This window comes from Leguminivora glycinivorella, unplaced genomic scaffold (assembly GCF_023078275.1).
Source record: "Leguminivora glycinivorella isolate SPB_JAAS2020 unplaced genomic scaffold, LegGlyc_1.1 Scaffold3, whole genome shotgun sequence".
Lineage (NCBI taxonomy): Eukaryota > Metazoa > Arthropoda > Insecta > Lepidoptera > Tortricidae > Leguminivora > Leguminivora glycinivorella.
Genome location: NW_025952828.1, coordinates 1,690,635 through 1,711,885, shown reverse-complemented (window position 1 = coordinate 1,711,885; position 21,251 = coordinate 1,690,635). Strand labels below are relative to the sequence as shown.

At 36.8% G+C, this 21,251-nt stretch overlaps 1 protein-coding gene across 1 annotated transcript in view; it reads right to left on the bottom strand.

The window, feature by feature from the left end:
- Nucleotides 1-21,251, bottom strand: part of LOC125242036 (angiotensin-converting enzyme-like) — a 294,233-nt gene that overhangs the window by 30,457 nt on the left and 242,525 nt on the right. The window lies entirely within an intron of this gene.

Genomic DNA, 21,251 nt, shown 5'->3' with positions numbered 1-21,251 from the left:
GAAGAAATTTAGAACTTTTTTTTTATTTGGTCTCCTCCATGTAAAAGACTACAACGGCCGATCGTTGTGAAATGCAGATTTCTAAAAAAAATTAAGGGCTTGTTTTCCAACTACAAATGAAATGAAAAGAACTACAAACCTCTAGAGACCGGTCCGAACAAGAATCAATAACAAAAGTTACGAATTTCCCCTATACATTCCTTAATATTGAAGTGTCATTGAGTTTTTGGTGAAATGAAAATTTTTTGGTATTATTTGGCAACTACAAACGAAACGAAAAGAACTACAAACCTTTCCAAGCCATTCTGCACACGAATCAATCGTAAAAGTAACAACTTGATCAAATTTTCAACCTTTTATTGAACTTTAAAAAAAAAGCTTTCATCGAAACTTCAAAACGAAATTTTCCGGGTTATTTGGCGGCTACGAAAGAAATGAAAAGAACTACAAACAACTACAAACGATTCTGTACCAGAATCAATCAAGAAAACGAAGAAATTTAGAACTTTTTTTTTATTTGGTCTCCTCCATGTAAAAGACTACAACGGCCGATCGTTGTGAAATGCAGATTTCAAAAAAAAATTAAGGGCTTGTTTTCCAACTACAAATGAAATGAAAAGAACTACAAACCTCTAGAGACCGGTCCGAACAAGAATCAATAACAAAAGTTACGAATTTCCCCTATACATTCCTTAATATTGAAGTGTCATTGAGTTTTTGGGGAAATGAAAATTTTTTGGTATTATTTGGCAACTACAAACGAAACGAAAAGAACTACAAACCTTTCCAAGCCATTCTGCACACGAATCAATCGTAAAAGTAACAACTTGATCAAATTTTCAACCTTTTATTGAACTTTCAAAAAAAAGCTTTCATCGAAACTTCAAAACGAAATTTTCCGGGTTATTTGGCGGCTACGAAAGAAATGAAAAGAACTACAAACAACTACAAACGATTCTGCACCAGAATCAATCAAGAAAACGAAGAAATTTAGAACTTTTTTTTTTATTTGGTCTCCTCCATGTAAAAGACTACAACGGCCGATCGTTGTGAAATGCAGATTTCTAAAAAAAATTAAGGGCTTGTTTTCCAACTACAAATGAAATGAAAAGAACTACAAACCTCTAGAGACCGGTCCGAACAAGAATCAATAACAAAAGTTACGAATTTCCCCTATACATTCCTTAATATTGAAGTGTCATTGAGTTTTTGGTGAAATGAAAATTTTTGGTCTTATTTGGCAACTACAAACGAAACGAAAAGAACTACAAACCTTTCCAAGCCATTCTGCACACGAATCAATCGTAAAAGTAACAAATTGATCAAATTTTCAACCTTTTATTGAACTTTCAAAAAAAAGCTTTCATCGAAACTTCAAAACGAAATTTTCCGGGTTATTTGGCGGCTACGAAAGAAATGAAAAGAACTACAAACAACTACAAACGATTCTGCACCAGAATCAATCAAGAAAACGAAGAAATTTAGAACTTTTTTTTTATTTGGTCTCCTCCATGTAAAAGACTACAACGGCCGATCGTTGTGAAATGCAGATTTCTAAAAAAAATTAAGGGCTTGTTTTCCAACTACAAATGAAATGAAAAGAACTACAAACCTCTGGAGACCGGTCCGAACAAGAATCAATAACAAAAGTTACGAATTTCCCCTATACATTCCTTAATATTGAAGTGTCATTGAGTTTTTGGTGAAATGAAAATTTTTGGTCTTATTTGGCAACTACAAACGAAACGAAAAGAACTACAAACCTTTCCAAGCCATTCTGCACACGAATCAATCGTAAAAGTAACAACTTGATCAAATTTTCAACCTTTTATTGAACTTTCAAAAAAAGCTTTCATCGAAACTTCAAAACGAAATTTTCCGGGTTATTTGGCGGCTACGAAAGAAATGAAAAGAACTACAAACAACTACAAACGATTCTGCACCAGAATCAATCAAGAAAACGAAGAAATTTAGAACTTTTTTTTTATTTGGTCTCCTCCATGTAAAAGACTACAACGGCCGATCGTTGTGAAATGCAGTTTCTAAAAAAAATTAAGGGCTTGTTTTCCAACTACAAATGAAATGAAAAGAACTACAAACCTCTAGAGACCGGTCCGAACAAGAATCAATAACAAAAGTTACGAATTTCCCCTATACATTCCTTAATATTGAAGTGTCATTGAGTTTTTGGTGAAATGAAAATTTTTGGTCTTATTTGGCAACTACAAACGAAACGAAAAGAACTACAAACCTTTCCAAGCCATTCTGCACACGAATCAATCGTAAAAGTAACAACTTGATCAAATTTTCAACCTTTTATTGAACTTTCAAAAAAAGCTCTTCATCGAAACTTCAAAACGAAATTTTCCGGGTTATTTGGCGGCTACGAAAGAAATGAAAAGAACTACAAACAACTACAAACGATTCTGCACCAGAATCAATCAAGAAAACGAAGAAATTTAGAACTTTTTTTTTTATTTGGTCTCCTCCATGTAAAAGACTACAACGGCCGATCGTTGTGAAATGCAGTTTTCAAAAAAAATTAAGGGCTTGTTTTCCAACTACAAATGAAATGAAAAGAACTACAAACCTCTAGAGACCGGTCCGAACAAGAATCAATAACAAAAGTTACGAATTTCCCCTATACATTCCTTAATATTGAAGTGTCATTGAGTTTTTGGTGAAATGAAAATTTTTGGTCTTATTTGGCAACTACAAACGAAACGAAAAGAACTACAAACCTTTCCAAGCCATTCTGCACACGAATCAATCGTAAAAGTAACAACTTGATCAAATTTTCAACCTTTTATTGAACTTTCAAAAAAAGCTCTCATCGAAACTTCAAAACGAAATTTTCCGGGTTATTTGGCGGCTACGAAAGAAATGAAAAGAACTACAAACAACTACAAACGATTCTGCACCAGAATCAATCAAGAAAACGAAGAAATTTAGAACTTTTTTTTTATTTGGTCTCCTCCATGTAAAAGACTACAACGGCCGATCGTTGTGAAATGCAGTTTTCTAAAAAAAATTAAGGGCTTGTTTTCCAACTACAAATGAAATGAAAAGAACTACAAACCTCTAGAGACCGGTCCGAACAAGAATCAATAACAAAAGTTACGAATTTCCCCTATACATTCCTTAATATTGAAGTGTCATTGAGTTTTTGGTGAAATGAAAATTTTTGGTCTTATTTGGCAACTACAAACGAAACGAAAAGAACTACAAACCTTTCCAAGCCATTCTGCACACGAATCAATCGTAAAAGTAACAACTTGATCAAATTTTCAACCTTTTATTGAACTTTCAAAAAAAGCTCTCATCGAAACTTCAAAACGAAATTTTCCGGGTTATTTGGCGGCTACGAAAGAAATGAAAAGAACTACAAACAACTACAAACGATTCTGCACCAGAATCAATCAAGAAAACGAAGAAATTTAGAACTTTTTTTTTATTTGGTCTCCTCCATGTAAAAGACTACAACGGCCGATCGTTGTGAAATGCAGTTTTCTAAAAAAAATTAAGGGCTTGTTTTCCAACTACAAATGAAATGAAAAGAACTACAAACCTCTAGAGACCGGTCCGAACAAGAATCAATAACAAAAGTTACGAATTTCCCCTATACATTCCTTAATATTGAAGTGTCATTGAGTTTTTGGTGAAATGAAAATTTTTGGTCTTATTTGGCAACTACAAACGAAACGAAAAGAACTACAAACCTTCCCAAGCCATTCTGCACACGAATCAATCGTAAAAGTAACAACTTGATCAAATTTTCAACCTTTTATTGAACTTTCAAAAAAAAGCTCTCATCGAAACTTCAAAACGAAATTTTCCGGGTTATTTGGCGGCTACGAAAGAAATGAAAAGAACTACAAACAACTACAAACGATTCTGCACCAGAATCAATCAAGAAAACGAAGAAATTTAGAACTTTTTTTTTATTTGGTCTCCTCCATGTAAAAGACTACAACGGCCGATCGTTGTGAAATGCAGTTTTCTAAAAAAAATTAAGGGCTTGTTTTCCAACTACAAATGAAATGAAAAGAACTACAAACCTCTAGAGACCGGTCCGAACAAGAATCAATAACAAAAGTTACGAATTTCCCCTATACATTCCTTAATATTGAAGTGTCATTGAGTTTTTGGTGAAATGAAAATTTTTGGTCTTATTTGGCAACTACAAACGAAACGAAAAGAACTACAAACCCCTCCAAGCCATTCTGCACACGAATCAATCGTAAAAGTAACAATTTGGTCAAATTTTCAACCTTTTATTGAACTTTTAAGAAAAAGCTCTCATCGAAACTTCAAAACGAAATTTTCCGGGTTATTTGGCGGCTACGAAAGAAATGAAAAGAACTACAAACAACTACAAACGATTCTGCACCAGAATCAATCAAGAAAACGAAGAAATTTAGGACTTTTTTTTTATTTGGTCTCCTCCATGTAAAAGACTACAACGGCCGATCGTTGTGAAATGCAGTTTTCTAAAAAATATTAAGGGCTTATTTTCCAACTACAAATGAAATGAAAAGAACTACAAACCTCTAGAGACCGGTCCGAACAAGAATCAATAACAAAAGTTACGAATTTCCCCTATACATTCCTTAATATTGAAGTGTCATTGAGTTTTTGGTGAAATGAAAATTTTTGGCCTTATTTGGCAACTACAAACGAAACGAAAAGAACTACAAACCCCTCCAAGCCATTCTGCACACGAATCAATCGTAAAAGTAACAAATTGGTCAAATTTTACATCTGTTTTTATCGGTCACAATTCACTCCATATAAAAGACATCAACGGGATCTGAAGGTTATTATTCGTATTTCATTTTGGATTTTTCCGAGTTTAATGGCCACTACAAATGAAAAAACGAGAACTACAATCAACTACAAACGATAATTAACAACAATCAACAATAAAAATATAAGATTTCAAAAGTGGGGTGCTGCGATTTTTCTTACCCCTAACTTTTTTTGGGTTCAACTACAAATGAAATCTTTTGAACTACAATCAACTACAAACGAACCTCTATCAGAAAAAAAAATATAAAAAAATTCGTCAAGGTCGGGCGCCAAGTTCACATAGGTGTTATTATGACATGTAAAATATAATGTACAATTTCAATGAGAAATAAAGTCTTATCTAGTCTAAAATGAGATTCAAAATCCTATTTTGAATTAAGACTATTTACTATAAACATTGCCTAAAGAGTCCTTCCGCTTTATCGGCAATATAAGTAGATAAATGACTGTTAGAATATCAAATAATAACGTTCTTATTAAAATAAAAGCATCAGGACACTTTAGGTATGGAGCGTCCGAAGTATTTGCTCAAAGTATGTTATACATAATAAGTGAACCGCAAAACTGGGAGTGTGAAGTAAACGTTATAATTAACTCTGACTGTGCTACCAAAAATTGCTGCAAACTTAGCTTGGTCTGACTCAACCTATAATCAATCTAATAATGCAACATCGCAAGGTTGCAACATAAATTAAGTTTCTAATTTATAATTAAACTACAAACTAAACTACGAATACTTTACATTGTAATTTTATAATGGTCAATACAATCTATTTTAGTTTTTCAGTAATTTTAGTACAAATAACAATACAACAACAAAGGGGCTAACACAAACTTTTAATAAAAATATTTGTGATAAAATAAAAAAGGTACTTAAAACCAAAAGACATTACACGAACAAGAAAATGTGCCCCAAAATTGTCCCTTGCGGCACTCCGTAACAATACCATATAACGGCATGCATAAAACGTAAAACTGGGTCGAGATATCGGATTTCTAAAGACAGGAACACAAAGCTGTTGAAACACGGCCTAATAAAGCTTAGCTGTGCCTTTCGCGCCATAGACTGGCTTAAACGCTCCCTGGATGCACATTCGAAAGCCTGTGACAAGTCTAAAAGGGACTAAGACTACCAAAATACTTAAGGAAACGTGTCTTTTTTTACTTCGAAGGGTGTAAAGGCATATTTACTGTAAAAACGGAGGATCACGTAGCAATCGTTGCTTGGGTTACAGTTAATACGATTGGATTCTCTTGTTTCGATACATGTTTTGGGTTCGATATTAAAGAAATAAGAATTTATATTTTGGGAAAGGGTTTTGGTAAAATTGGACCTGTGTTTTGTATTGTATGCGTAGAATCTCAAGTAAAGGAAACGTGGGACCTAAATACTTGTATCATATGAAAATAAATGAGGGTTTTTTATGTGCTAATAAAGACATTTTCATCTGAAAATCTAAAAGAAATTCAATTTTGTTTTGTTTTTTGTACGTGTGAACAATAGTACATTACGTTACGAGAGCAGAAAAGAGGAAATACGAAACTAGTAAGTAGCGATAAATTAAAACCCCACCGAAATTGATTAAATTGACACGAATTACGGATTCCCACTTCGCACGTGTATCGTACGTTTTACAGATCGTATGGTCATAAAATCTTTGACATAGTTAGGTGATATGCCGATGTGCTTATTATCGCACTAGTGCCGTAATACAGCACCATATGCGCTGTAAAATCAGTTTTACTTCTTAACAATATACAAAATCATGAAGAAAGCTTAAACCAGGAAGTCAGACATTACCTAAACAGTAGTACAAACTGTCCGACCAAACCATTGCTTTGGGCGCAGACATATCGCAAGCTAAATTACTACCTGCTGTCGCAACCTTTATGCAGGTTCATTTAACGCGGTAATATGGGCAAATACAGACAATACCGCAGACATATAACCTCGTGAGTCCTGGAAGCGTTTGTTTTGTTTTTGAATTTGGATTTGTTTTTAACCCCCGACGCAAAAACGACGGGGTGTTATAAGTTTGACGTGTCTGTCTGTCTCTGTCTGTCTGTCCGTCTGTCTGTCTGTCTGTCTGTCTGTCTGTTTGTCTGTCTGTTTGTGTGTGTGTCTGTCTGTGGCATCGCAGCTCCCGAACGGATGAACCGATTTCGATTTATTTATTTTTTGTTTGAAAGCTGAGTTAGTCGGGAGTGTTCTTAGCCATGTTTTATGAAAATCGGTCAACTATGTCGTGGTCGGGGGTTTTTTCAAAATGGTATTTTTTTATGTTACTCAGTAAAGACTAAAGATGCAAAATAAATTTAAAATATGTACGAAATTTTGTACACGAGAAATGAGGACGTAAATTTATGCTGTAGCATAAGGCCCGTTTTCAAAGAAGTTTTAAGAAATACTTCTAGACGTTTGGACACCAAAATTTATATTTTAGAAGTAGCTATTTTATTTCGCAGGTAGCTATAAATCCTGTTAGTACATTTTTATATTTCCTCAAACCTCTTTTGTCGATACTCGATCGTATTTGATTCGTTTTGGGGGATACATTTGTATAAAACTAAGTAAATACCTTAATCTATTTTAGCCAATGAGATGATTATAATTATTTAACAAAACCGGATAGCGTAGATTTATAGACATCAGAGGAGTATTTGAAATAACTGTTTTAGAAATAAAAATGCCCTGCTTCGGCTTCGAGCCCTATGCCGACTCTGGTAGAAAGATGTTAAATGTGTGCAATAAGTATAACGTCGTCTAGTCACACCTGACTGTCATGTCTGTGGCAAATATCCAGGGCGATATAATTAACCGTTATGCTGCTAAATTATTGTATTGCGCTCGAAGCCCGAAGGTTGCGGCTTCATTGATTACTGAGGTAAGCCAGAGAACGGGTTAATAGCTGTTTAGGACTGGCTTGCTCATTGTTAACCCCCGACGCAAAAACGACGGGGTTCTGTCTGTGGCATCGTAGCTCCCGAACGGATGAACCGATTTGGATTTTTTTTTCTGAAAGCTGAGTTAGTCGGGAGTGTTCTTAGCCATGTTTCATGAAAATCGGTCTACTATGTCGCGGTGGGGGTTTTTTCAAAATTTTAATTTTGTGGTTAGGTTATTTAAGGGTTGGTACAAGCCGACGTAAACCAATTCCAACTTGTATGAGAAACATTGGTGATATTGTAGTCAATTTACCTTAGGGTCCCCTCAAATACCTAAGTATATCAACGCCGAATCGGTTTTAATTTTAACCGACCAAAAATTGCTCGTTAGTATGAAATGAATTAGTCGCTAGCGTTGATGGCCTAGTGGACTAGCGGTAAGAGCATGCGACTTTCGATCTTTCGACCCTTATTCCAATAATTTAAAAAAAAAAACCCTTGTTCCTCGTAGATAACCAAGTTTGATAACTGGTTTTGTATGAGGATAAATTATTCCCTGATCCCTATATGACAGGTTAACCTAGTTTAGGGCTCAGGACACTATTCCAAGGCTATCTTACATTAACTCCATTATTCATAAGTACTTTTAGCAATAACATACATCTCATGTAAATGTAATAAGCTGACACTTTGATACCTAAATAAAGCATTTTTCATTTTCATTTTCATTTCATTTTCAAGTCTTCCTAACTAACTGGGTTATGAAATAGGATTTTTTTTTCTTCGTAGAAAACCATTATTTTTTGCAGTTTTCTACGAAGAATATTTTTTCTTCTTTGCTTACCTACCCGGTTATGAAATTGGATTTTTTTTCCTCGTAGAAAACCATTATTTTTACCAGTTAGTAAACCAAACTGTAATTTTCTGCTCCCGAACTGTAATTCGTCATTCACAGGGTCGTGAATAGATGTTTAAAACCCTACATAAAAGTATATTCCCCAAAGCCAGCGCCCACCGGCTTCCGGGCCTTCCCGCGCACGCGCGCAGTAACGAAAAAATTGAAAACGCATTGTTCGGCTCTGTAACCATGACAACACATTGTTTTAACGACGACGTGCACAGTAAGCCAACGGGGGATGGCTTTGGGCAGCTGCACTGACAGTGCAAAATACAGGAAACAGTGTGAGTTTCACGAAAGTTATTCTAGAAAACTATTAAAAACTAACGCCGTGTCTTGCGTGGGCGACGGTCGCGCGACCGTCGCCATCGCATCGTCTACTTCCATATCGATAAGGTTTGATTTCGTATGCGTCGCATCGCCGTCGCGCGACCATCGCGCGACCGTCGCCCACGCAAGCCACGGCGTAAGTGCCTGGTCGTAGAAAAAGTATTGTATGCAAGTTAATAAGTTAATATGCAATGGAGTTTAACTGAGTAAAAAAATACTCGTGGCGTCTTTATTAACAATTTTCGGCTTCGTGTCAAATTGTTACCCACGCCACTCGTCTTTTTTGACCTCCTTTAAACGCCTGTTGCATAAAATACTATAACTAGACGGTGTAACCCCTATTATACCGGGCGTGAGAATGCACATACAGTTAATTTACATCTGCAGTTTATCGAGCTAGTAAACTATACCTCTATTACCTAACAGCTGATCTTTACTAATCCCTATACCAAAGACAAGTTAAAAATGACGACTGCATATACTGATTTAAACTAACACGATTTGTACTCATAATTTGTGAGTGTGCACGGGAAAACGTCCCACTTTGTCGATTGCTATAAAGCCGCTTTGTCAGGTTATTCATATAAAGATAAAAGCAAATCTCGCCTTCATGGTAACCGACAAAGTGGGACGTTTTACTAAACACTCACATTTTAGGAACTAAACGGGACTTGATCGCGGACGTTTAGAAAGTCTTACGTTCGTGGTCACGGGCAGACTGGCAAGGAATAGGGATGACGACAACATTAAAAAAATGGCATTCTGTTTAGTCCGTCAGTTAGATCGTCCAAAAATACTGAACACATATTTTTCGCTTTTTATAATTAATTAAAAATACAAAGATATAGAGCATCGAAGTTTCGGAGTGGGGGCTTGTGACGTTACTTAGTAATAATTGTACCTAGGCGTGACGTCATGCGAAACTTCAACGCACTGTACCGTCGTTTACGAGAAAAAGGAAAAAATACGTGTCTAAAATTCTTTGATAATCTAACTGACGGACTAACTAGTTTTTCTTTGTCGTCTCGCCTATTGTATCAACCTCTTTTAGCCGCGGGAGTTTTTCGAACTACCCTCACTTTCTCTTGGCTATTCACTATTGCGCTATGGTTGTTAATGTACTCGTAAATGTTAGTGTTAAGTTAATATCTCTAACAGTCATGTCAAACGCTATTCACTACGTGCACGACGGGTACTGCTCTCTTTTTGCCGGCTTTCCTATATTATTGTATGGTGGTAGTTTTATCATGCAGAACACATACATATTTATAAATCAAAGGAAAAATTTAAAAATTCACACCGGCAGGTCTCGAACCTGCGACCACCTAGATAGTCGGTTAAGACGCTCTCACCAACTGAGCCACGGAGGCCTGCTGGATGTGTGTGAATCTTTCCATGCCTTCCCTCAGTCCTTAAATGCCTTAGTGCATTTTCACATTATCCGATCCAATATTGGATGTAGGAAGGATTTCAAGGGAATAAATCAAAGATGGCGGCGTAAATATAATATTATGTTTAAGAACTGATATAGGTATAGCGACATTTTCCATTTTTCCTTTGATTTAAAAATAACCACTCTTTATTACTAACTAGTCTCCTCGATATAAATGAAACACAAGCTCCAGTTGCATAACGTTACGCAAACCGAACAAAGCCGGGAGCGTTACGTAACGGTTGCCACAGCCCGGGTTGTCTCGGGTTGCCGTGTCGGGTTGCCTTCCTGCCGGCTTGACATCTACTGACTACCCGCGTATTCGAAGGATTAGAACGTCAAAAAGCTGCTCTAGTTAGACACATTAAGGTTTGAACTAAGCGCTGGTGGTCTAGCGGTAAAAGCGTGCGACTTTCAATCCGGAGGTCGCGGATTCGCACCTGAGTTTTTCGGAATTTATGTGCGAAATGTCATTTGATATTTGCCATCAGTCGCTTTTCGGTGAAGGAAAACATCGTGAGGAAACCAGACTAATCCCAGGAAGGCCTTTACCCTTCGGGTTGGAAGGTCAGATGGCAGTCGCTTTCGTAAAAGTAGTGCCTTCGCCAAATCTCGGGGTTAGTTGTCAAAGCGGACCCCAGGCTCCCATGAGCTGTCGCAAATGCCGGGATGACGCAAGGAGGATGGTGAGATACATTAACGGCTCAGCCACGACATTGGTCTAAGCGCGACAGCGGTGAGCGGCGGCCATACATTGGAGCGAGACACAGCGATGGGACTTCTCATCCGCACATATGGCTGCCGCTCACCGCTGTCGCGCTTAGACCAATGTCGTGGCTGGGCCGTAAGGGTTGAGTACACGTTCGTTGCTCATGCGTGTAGCGGAGCGGGGCGGGGCGTGCGGCTTGTGTGTCAAACAATTGAAGTTCATACAAGTAGAATAGAATAGAATAGAATAGAAAACGTTTATTTGGTGAAAATATACAAGTAAAACAACAATAGCCTTAATCTATATACATCTTAAACTAAAGTCACCAAAAAGGATGCCACTCAGCATATGCCAAGTGTCCTGACTACATCGCTCACAATAACCCCCGACGGAAAAACGAATGGGTGTTATTAGTTGACGTGTCTGTCTGTGTGTGTGTGTGTGTCTGACTGTGTCATCGTAGCTCCCGAACGGATGAAATTATTTAGATTTTTTGTTGTTTGAAAGCTGAATTAGTGGGGAGTGTTCTTAGCCATCATGTTTCATCAAAATCGGTGTCGGGGTTTTTTCAAAATTTTAATTTTGTGGTTAGGTTAGGTATACAATTATAATCTTTAACGAACATATAACGTATTTACGAGTATATAGGTAAATTTATTGGCCCTTTACTATATTGTTATACGAAACTAACCCTTAACGTTTAGTACGACAGTGGTAATTTATAGTGATGCCCCGTTTAGTAGCTATTTGTTTACGAGCAAGTAGCTATAAAAGATACGCATCTAAATGTTATGTAACTGTCCTGATAGTAGAATATATGGGAGGCTAAAATGTTGCTTAATTTTATAGAACAAAGTACCACGCATTCTAGTAGTTAAGATAAGTATATTGCAAACCATGGTCCAAACTTGTTCATATAGGCGTAAATAGTTACAAGGGATCACTGTGTGGCACCGTGGTAGGGTACGGCAATTATTTTATTAAACATATATTTTACTAACCTTGGGCTTATTCTAAACATGGCTTTACCTAATAGATGACAAAACTTAATTATAATTTTTTTAATACTTTTTTTTCTCCTATCAGGGTAGCAAGAGCACTTAAGTCAGGAGCAAAAAACATTCAAAATCTAAAAAAAAGCATAGCGTAGATCAAATGAGACGTCTGTTTCATAAAGTATCATTACTTACGATGAAATACATATAATTTCAAAACAATACGCAATATTAGGAACACTGTGTGCAATTTACATTAGAGCATGACTAACCTAACTATAACTAAGATTAACCTAAATAACATTAACAACTGAATATTACTGCATTAATATTATATACTGACGTCTGCAAAATCAGAAACATCTTTTAATATCCTGTATCTCAATGCAAATGTGACATTGCATAAACGATAAAAGCACATTTTATCTCAGAACTACATTTTCGCAACTATATCGACCTATATTACTTACACCACAGATGTAAGAAGGAAGGAGATCAGATACCAGCCATTTGTATTGATAGGCCATTTTTTTCAAAGCTCACACATTTTTTTGGATTGGGAAATGTTTATGCGGTTTCGACTCAGAATCGCGAGCTCTTTCAATCCTAATAGGAGAAAAAAAAATGTCCCAAGGTTTTTTTCCCATTCCGTTACCATTTTTTTATACACTTTGTATGGCAGTATCGGAATGGAAGGTTTGAAAAATGCATGGAAATTTTGGGACATTTTTTTTTCTTCTATCAGGATCAAAAGATCTCGCGATTCTGGTATGAATCGCGTAAAAAATACCCATGTTACAAAAAAAGTGGGGTAGGCAATTTAAAAAAAATGGCACAAATATGCCTGTCGCAAGTTCCTGAACTTATGCTTTTATACTGTCTTATACCCTATCCTTACCTGAAATCTACATACAACACTGTAATCTTAACTTTAGAAAATCAATTTTAAGTTCACATTTGGAATGCACTGTTATATGAGATACGTGATTGTAAAAGTAACTAATGTATGCTTACGGCGATCTTCAAACCTCATATAAAACTGACAAGGTACGTTCAATTTTAAACCACATGACACCGACATTAAATTGATATTTGAAAGGCTCTTTTAGGTAAGATACGGGTGTGTGTAAGTGATAGTATAGTTGCGTCGAATAGCCTATGGGTGTTTAGTAGTTTAGTAACAAGTAATTAGGAGAGTGAAGGAGTCACGTTTGTTCGAATCGGATTGTACAATGGCGTTTTAAGAATTGTCTATTGGGACAGTATAGTGCATAGTGCAGGGCAGCGTGCAAGGGGATCTAAAGCCTCCGCCACACATAAAGCGTTTTGATAGAGTAGCGTTAGCGGAGCGCAATGATAGCGGTGCGCCGGCGGAACGCTGGCGTTCCGCTCGCAATCCGCGCTCGTTAGTTCCCGCCGGCGTCCGCTGGGCGCAACGCCAGCATTCGTCCGGCGCACCGCTATCGTTGCGCTCCGCTAACGCTCCGCTACCGCTCCGCCTGCGCTATCAAAATGCGCATGTGTGGCCGAGCTTTAAGGGTCTCCCCAAACACACGCGCGTTTTCGTCGTCAAAAAATCGCTCGTTAGTATGAACATGTGACGACGACGCGTAACGGCCCAGCCACATTGGTCTAAGCGCGACAGCGGTGAGCGGCAGCTATACGTGCGAATGAAAAGTCCCATCGCTGTGTCTCGCTCCAATGTACGGCTGCCGCTCACCACTGTCGCGCTTAGACCAATGTCGTGGCTGAGCTGTAAGCGTCCTTAATACTAACGAGCGATTTTGGTCAGCTAGAGGCGATTCCGCGTCGATAGATTTGGGGAAACCCTAATGAATACTGCTTTGGTTCGTTCGTATACTAAAAAAAATGTAGACTAGGTCCTACTTTTTTTGGTTCCTACATAGATTATAATAAGTGTTACAACAATTTTTCTTTCAAACGCTAAACACCAAGCCCATCACACACAACTACGCACAAAACTGTGACCATCACAACAATGAAATTAATCGTCTGGATTGATGTTGGCTCCTAAAAAAATATTAATGAGAGTGATCTAAAACATGTAAGCGAATTATTGCACGCGGACAGAGTCACTTTTAGGTGCTATAGTACCTATACAACCTGTTTTTATCTTCGTTAACTTTAAGGGATGGTTCTTTAGATCAAATACAATTAATTTCTCTAATAAACTAGCGTCACTCTTAACGGTTATCGAGTTATTAAAAAAATAAAAATAATTACTGAACACGTGTGTGACAGCCTATACCGCTTCCCAATGTTATTTGTTTTGACATGTGCCGTCAATCACATGACACTAACTTGAATATTATTCTTAAGGGTCTCTCACACTAATTAATTCATTATGTATGAAAACGATTTTTTTTTTGCGAATTTAACTAAAAGTGTTATTAGAGGGTCGTTCCTGATAACGAACTTAACGACATGTCGAATTTAACGGAAAACAAAAAAAACACGGTATAAATCCTCAGGTCAGAACTGAAGCTTTTCCTCAACTAGTCTCATTAAATCTCACCACATTCCAAATTATTACGCGCAGGTTCTTGCGCATCGCGCGTTGAATAACGATATTAAATAACGTTTCGTTCCGCGATCCTGCTGGCAATTTGTAAATTATATTTACTTAATGATAAGAAGGTTTTTTGGACTGGTGAACATTATTACTAGCTTTTAACATTATTACGCGTTCAATTAGAAAATTGCGGAATGCTTCATAAAAACTTCCACCCCCTATTTTAGTAAAGCAGGAGGTTAGAAAGAGACAAAAAGTAGCCTATGTCACTCTCCATCCCTTCAACTATCTCTACTTAAAACATCACGTCAATTCGTCCCTCCGTTTTGCCGTGAAAGACGGACCAACAAACAGACACACACTTTCCCATTTATAATATTTTGTATGGATTTGGTTGTGATTTCGTCTCTCGCAGTTCTGGAACTCCAAGTTGTTTTGAGCATTCGTAGCCTGGTATAAATGAGCGTCAGAAGCAAAAGCAACGCAACTGGATAGGGCAGTTACTATAGCCAGTTTTCATCGTTTTGCCCTTTTTAGGGTTCCGTAGTCAACTAGGAACCCTTATAGTTTCGCCATGTCTGTCTGTCCGTCCGTCCGTCCGTCCGTCCGCGGATAATCTCAGTAACCGTTAGCACTAGAAAGCTGAAATTTGGTACCAATATGTATATCAATCACGCCGACAAAGTGCAAAAATAAAAAATGGAAAAAAATGTTTTATTAGGGTACCCCCTCTAAATGTAAAGTGGGGGCTGATATTTTTTTTCATTTAAACCCCAACGTGTTATATATTGTTGGATAGGTATTTAAAAATGAATAAGGGCTTACTAAGATCGTTTTTTGATAATTTTAATATTTTCGGAAATAATTGCTTCTAAAGGAAAAAAAGTGCGTCCCCCCCCCCTCTAACTTTTGAACCATATATTTAAAAAATATGAAAAAAATCACAAAAGTAGAACTTTATAAAGACTTTCTAGGAAAATTGTTTTGAACTTGATAGGTTCCGTAGTTTTTGAGAAAAATACGGAAAACTACGGAACCCTACACTGAGCGTGGCCCGACACGCTCTTGGCCGGTTTTTTTTAGTATGAGTAGGTAAACGTTTGACCACGATCACACCTGATGGTAAGTAATGATGCGGTCTACGGTGGAGCACGCTTACCTATGAGATACCTATTTACTCTCGCTTTAAAGAGACCATTATCCCAGTCTATCAGAGGTCGGGTCTCATTGTGCATCGGCGCCAAGTTATACTACCCTGGGTCGTTGGTGTAAGTTTCTGTGCTTTTGAATCATTCTCCCCAGCCTTTTGCACAGACAATAGGTGGCGTTACTTGGCGATTGAAACGCAGCTTGGCTCTGTCATGCCACTACAGAAGAGCGATAGACAGAGCTGGTTACAATATTGTAAATATTGTAATGTGGGTACCCAGTTGCACACGGGCCATTTTTTTTAAAATTGTCCACCCCACTTTTTTGTAACATGGGTATTTTTTACGCAATTAATACTCAAAATCGCGAGCTCTTTCGATATTCAGTATTCAGTCAAGAGGAAGAAACAGAGTGGAAGAGACCTTGTGTGGCCATTTTTTTTTCAAAGTTGTCCACCCCACTTTTTTTTTAATTTGGAAATTTTTGTGGTTTCCACTCAGAATCGCGAGCTCTTTCGATTCTGATAGGAGAAATAAAATGTCCCAAGAATTCCATACATTTTTTGAATCTTCCATTCCGTTACCGCCATACAAAATGTATGAAAAAATGGTAACGGAATAGGAAAAAACCATGGGACACTTTTTTTCTCCTATTAGAATTGAAAGAGCTCGCGACTCTGAGTGGAAACCACATAAAAAATTCCAAATTAAAAAAAAAGTGGCGTGGACAACTTTGAAAAAAAAAAAATGGCCACACAAGGTCTCTTCCACTCTGTTTCTTCCTCTTGACTGCATATTGATGTTGAGTACAGTTTTCACGGAGTTACAAACGCCAGTGTACTAGCACAGTATAATAAAGAGTACTATCGTACAGTATGGCCACTCCCGCTCCCCGCTGAAAGTGCGCCCACCAAATCGCGATCAGTCGACCTGTCATATCTCACTCATACAAGCATAGTACGCGTTCGCCTACACGAGCTTAGACTGTGTGCTAGAAATGCGCCTCTTTCATATATTTGATCGCCAGTGTCCGAGGTGTGGTACTAGTGTATTTAGCGTTATGTAACAGTGATACTAAAGCATCGAGATCTTCTTGCGTCTGCACACGAGCTTTAACATTACTTACTATTGGCTCATTCAGCGGTATCTAGACAGCGAATACCGCAACTGTTCTTCTAATAGGCAAATTTTAGTAGAGTCCATTCGGAAAGTAAAGAGCCGTGAAATGTATTAGAGTCCAATACATTTTACGACTCTTCACTTTCCGTATAGACTCTATTATGTTTTATTAAACTTTAATGCACAGAGAGATGATAATGATGAGAACATAAATATAAAGGTAAACCATTTAGTGATGGTAATGGTCCAAATTGGGATGGACTGTTCCATACATTTCGTTTGCATTGACATTCTCAATTTAGATATGTAATCTCAAATGATAATCGAATGAAGATAGAGTAAATGCGTACATTTTTATATGGAAAACATACCACTTTAGAATAGAATAGAATAGAATAGAATAGAAAGAATAAAATGTTAGCAGTGAACACTGATGAAAACAAAGAGTTGTCATATCACCTGTACAGTTCAGAACTAAATTCAAAAAGCGGTAATTTATTCGCTCCATTTAAAGCGCATTCAGCCGTTGCACCGCCAAATACAATTTAAAGGACAAAATAATTATTAGAACTCCCTTCCAATCAAAACCCAGCCCTACCACTTTAGTAATAAGGTCTTATCTCGTTTGAAGTGTAAATACAAATAAAGCATGGTGCACACAATTGGCACCGTCTACGCGGAAGTGAGTAGTTGCCTTAACTACTCGATGCGGGTTGAATATACCCTTTAATTACTAAAGGTTCTAAGTGCAGTACATTTCCTTATACACACGCGACTTTTTGTAAATAGTTGGGTTGGATATCCTCTTTAATTAGAAAAAGATGTAAGTGCAGTATTTTTTCTTATAACATATGACTTTTTGTTTGTAGTTGAAGGATCATTCTTTAATATGGCGGACATATTGAAATTAATTTGGAATGATCGATTGAAATTAATGAGTTTTGCTTTAGTGCGGAATTAGAAGTTAATGTTAATTTAATAAGTTGTGGATTTATATAAATTAATGAGTTCATAGTAAGACCTTAAGTCCGTTTTCACATTATCCGATCCGATATCGGATGTCGGAAGGATTTCAAAGGAAAAAATCAAAGATGGCGGCGTAAATATATGGGATATCGGTCCGACATCCGATATCGGATCGGATAATGTGAAAACGCACTAAGGTTTAGACGTCTAATGTAGATCTAAAATTCTCAGTAGTCTACGTATAGGTTTTAGGTATACAGAGTATTTTTAATGTAAGACCTATACTGAACAATTTTTGTACTATGAGTTAAAGAGGTTTCGAAAACACCTCTAATAAGACATTTTTTAATGCCTTCAATTTGCCCAGCAGTGGGACACAATATACAGGCTACACATATATGTATAAAAAAGCATGCGTCACATGCCCAAGGAACAAAATTAAAAAAAAAAAAACTAAGTATACAAGTTAGTAGGTATAACTCAAGTCCTAGAAATGTTATTTCTATCATTCGTTACGTTTTAGAAATGTGTAGTTATGAAATGGAATCATTGAAATGTGTTTTGTTCTGTAACATTTGCAAATCAAGCCATTGATGATATACAGAGTGGGGCCTGTAACAAAGGCGAAGAATTGAACTGTAGGCTATTCTCCTTATACTGATCAACATTTGTTCAGTGACTTTTAAAAATTATGAAGTCTTTAAATTTTTAATTTTTCATACAAAATAAATATTAGCTTCAATGTACGCCATTATTGTGGTCATTGACGTTGTCTGTCACACTTTAGACTTAACAGAATTCGCAATACATTACCTCTTAGAAAAAACTTTCAAGGGTGATAAAAATCAAAATACAAGTTATTTTTAAAAGTCGCCGAACAAATGTTGATCAGTATAAGGAGAATAGCCTAAAGTTCAATTCTTCGCCTTTGTTACAGGCCCCACTCTGTATGATCTCAGATACTATTAAATAATATTGAGTAACTATTTCACGTAATATACAGAAACCGTATAAGAGCATCCACAATATCCAGACGACCGGTCTGACTCAGTCGGTAGTGACCCTGCCTGCTAAGCCGCGGTCCTGGGTTCGAATCCCGGTAAGGGCATTTATTTGTGTGATGAGCACAGATATTTTGTTCCTGGGTCATGGATGTTTTCTATGTGTATAAGTATGTATTTATCTATTTAAGTATGTATATCTAAGAATATGGGCCAAATTGTCAAAACTGAGGTTCAAAAGTTTTAAGCCTGTGTCAAGAGATGGCAGCCTATGCACGTGATTACACATTTTACTTTGACAGTAACTCTCTATAATACTCGATCCTCTTTGGTTATACCTATAAAATAAAACAATATCGTAGCAATAAAATTGATCACTGCGGCCTTTTAAATCAAATCATATTTGGTCATGGTTTACCAAGGTCTAGGTTATCGGCGGTTTTTAGTCTTAATTTGGTGGAACTTGTTTTTGTCTTTGGCGATTTCCAGTTTTATTCGATATGGCCTTATTCAGTCAATCATGTGATTATCGGTTGTTTTTGATACATAATTTTACAAAACGCAAATGCATTTGTTGCCCGAAAAATACCCCGACATAGTACAACGATTTCCATCAAACATTTCTAAGCACATTTCCGACTAAAACAGCTTTAAAAAAATAAAACTAAATCTAAATCAGTCATCCGTTCGGGAGCTACGACGCCACAGACAGACACACATACACACAGTCAGACAGACACATCAGACTTATAAAACCCCATCGTTCTTGCGTCGGGGGTTAAAAATCGACTATTTCATTTACAATTTATATTTCTATGACAAAGTTATTACGACAGAGGTATTTGAAAGTACAAATACCTTCCCTTATTAACATTAGTAGCGTATGACGTAAATGCAGACATTTAATTTAATACGTTTTTTTCTTTGTTTCTGTGTATGTATATCACCTTGGTTGACCAAGGTTCAAAAGAGTCATTCACTTTGAGAAAGCTTTACTTTAGTATTACGCAGTTTTGATAATATGACTATTGTAATACCCTTCGACTGAACCATAATGTCTTTTTAACCCCCGACGCAAAAACGACGGGGTTTTATAAGTTTGACATGTTTGTCTGTCTGTGTGTGTGTCTGTCTGTGGCATCGTAGCTCACGAACGGATGAACCGATTTAGATTTAGTTTTTTTTTTGTCTGAAAGCTGAGTTAATCGGGAGTGTTCTTAGCCATGTTTAATGAAAATCGGTCTACTATGTCGCGGTCGGGGGATTTTTCAAAATTTTAATTTTCATAATAATTTTTATTTTAGGGCGGTGAGTATAACTTGAGCATAAGCTCATACGTACTTAGTATTCGCAACAAAAACAAGCCCGTACGCGCGTGAAGATACCTATGCTAGTCTGATATTGAGACTTTTAAACCACTTGCAGTATTACAATTATAATAAAAATTAAAAACCTACTGGAATCTTGTACAAATACATATTATTGGCAAGCAGTAGCCCAAGATCTGAAAGATTGGAAGAAGAGACCTTTGGCCAAGCAGTGGGGCACAATAGGCTCATAATAAGAATAAAAATATAGAAAGAACGAACAGAATAATAGTGGAAAAGTGGAATCATATATGTATAAATGTCACTATGAAAATGCACAAGATGAAATAAAACTCCTTGACACTAACAATGTTACACATATTACACTTGTACCAAAGAACAACATAAACTTTACCTCACACCTGACACAATAAGAATAGCGCGGGAAAAAACCCAAATTTCACAAAACGTTAATGAAAAAGAAACAATAAGAATTCCGAAAGAAACAATTAACAATATAGAGCATAGTACTATTGGCCTTGAAGAACAATAGTTATTAAAGATTAGATCTGTAGGAACTATAATGCAACAGTGTTCGTGATCGATTTATCGAAAATTGGATTGTGTTTAAGGCATTGATTTCCGCTTTGAAGGTGTTAATAACGCGGTAAGTAATTGTTATACTAAATTTACCACAAATGTCAGAGATCTAAAGTAGATAAGTTTTTTAAATTATGGAATGGGTACCGTATCAATTGTAAATTAGATGTACAAATGTGAGACAATTATAATGGATCTCAGCAGCCATTAAGGGTTATTGTAACAAACACATAATCTGCGCCTTTTAGAGCTGAGACACGTTATTCTAGCAGGACAGAGAATAAGATGGGATCGCAAGGTTCAATTGAAGTTTTAGGAACTAACACTGTCTTATCACAACCTCTCAAAATTCCTATACCTATTATACTTATGAGGAGATCAGTAGGGCTAAGATTGATGGCTGTCTATCATTTAACATCATGTATGTCACGTTCTAATAAGTATTTAGGTATTGTAAGTGCGAAAGCGACACAATGACAAGTGACTAAAACACGACCATGATACGGTGTGGTCTCATT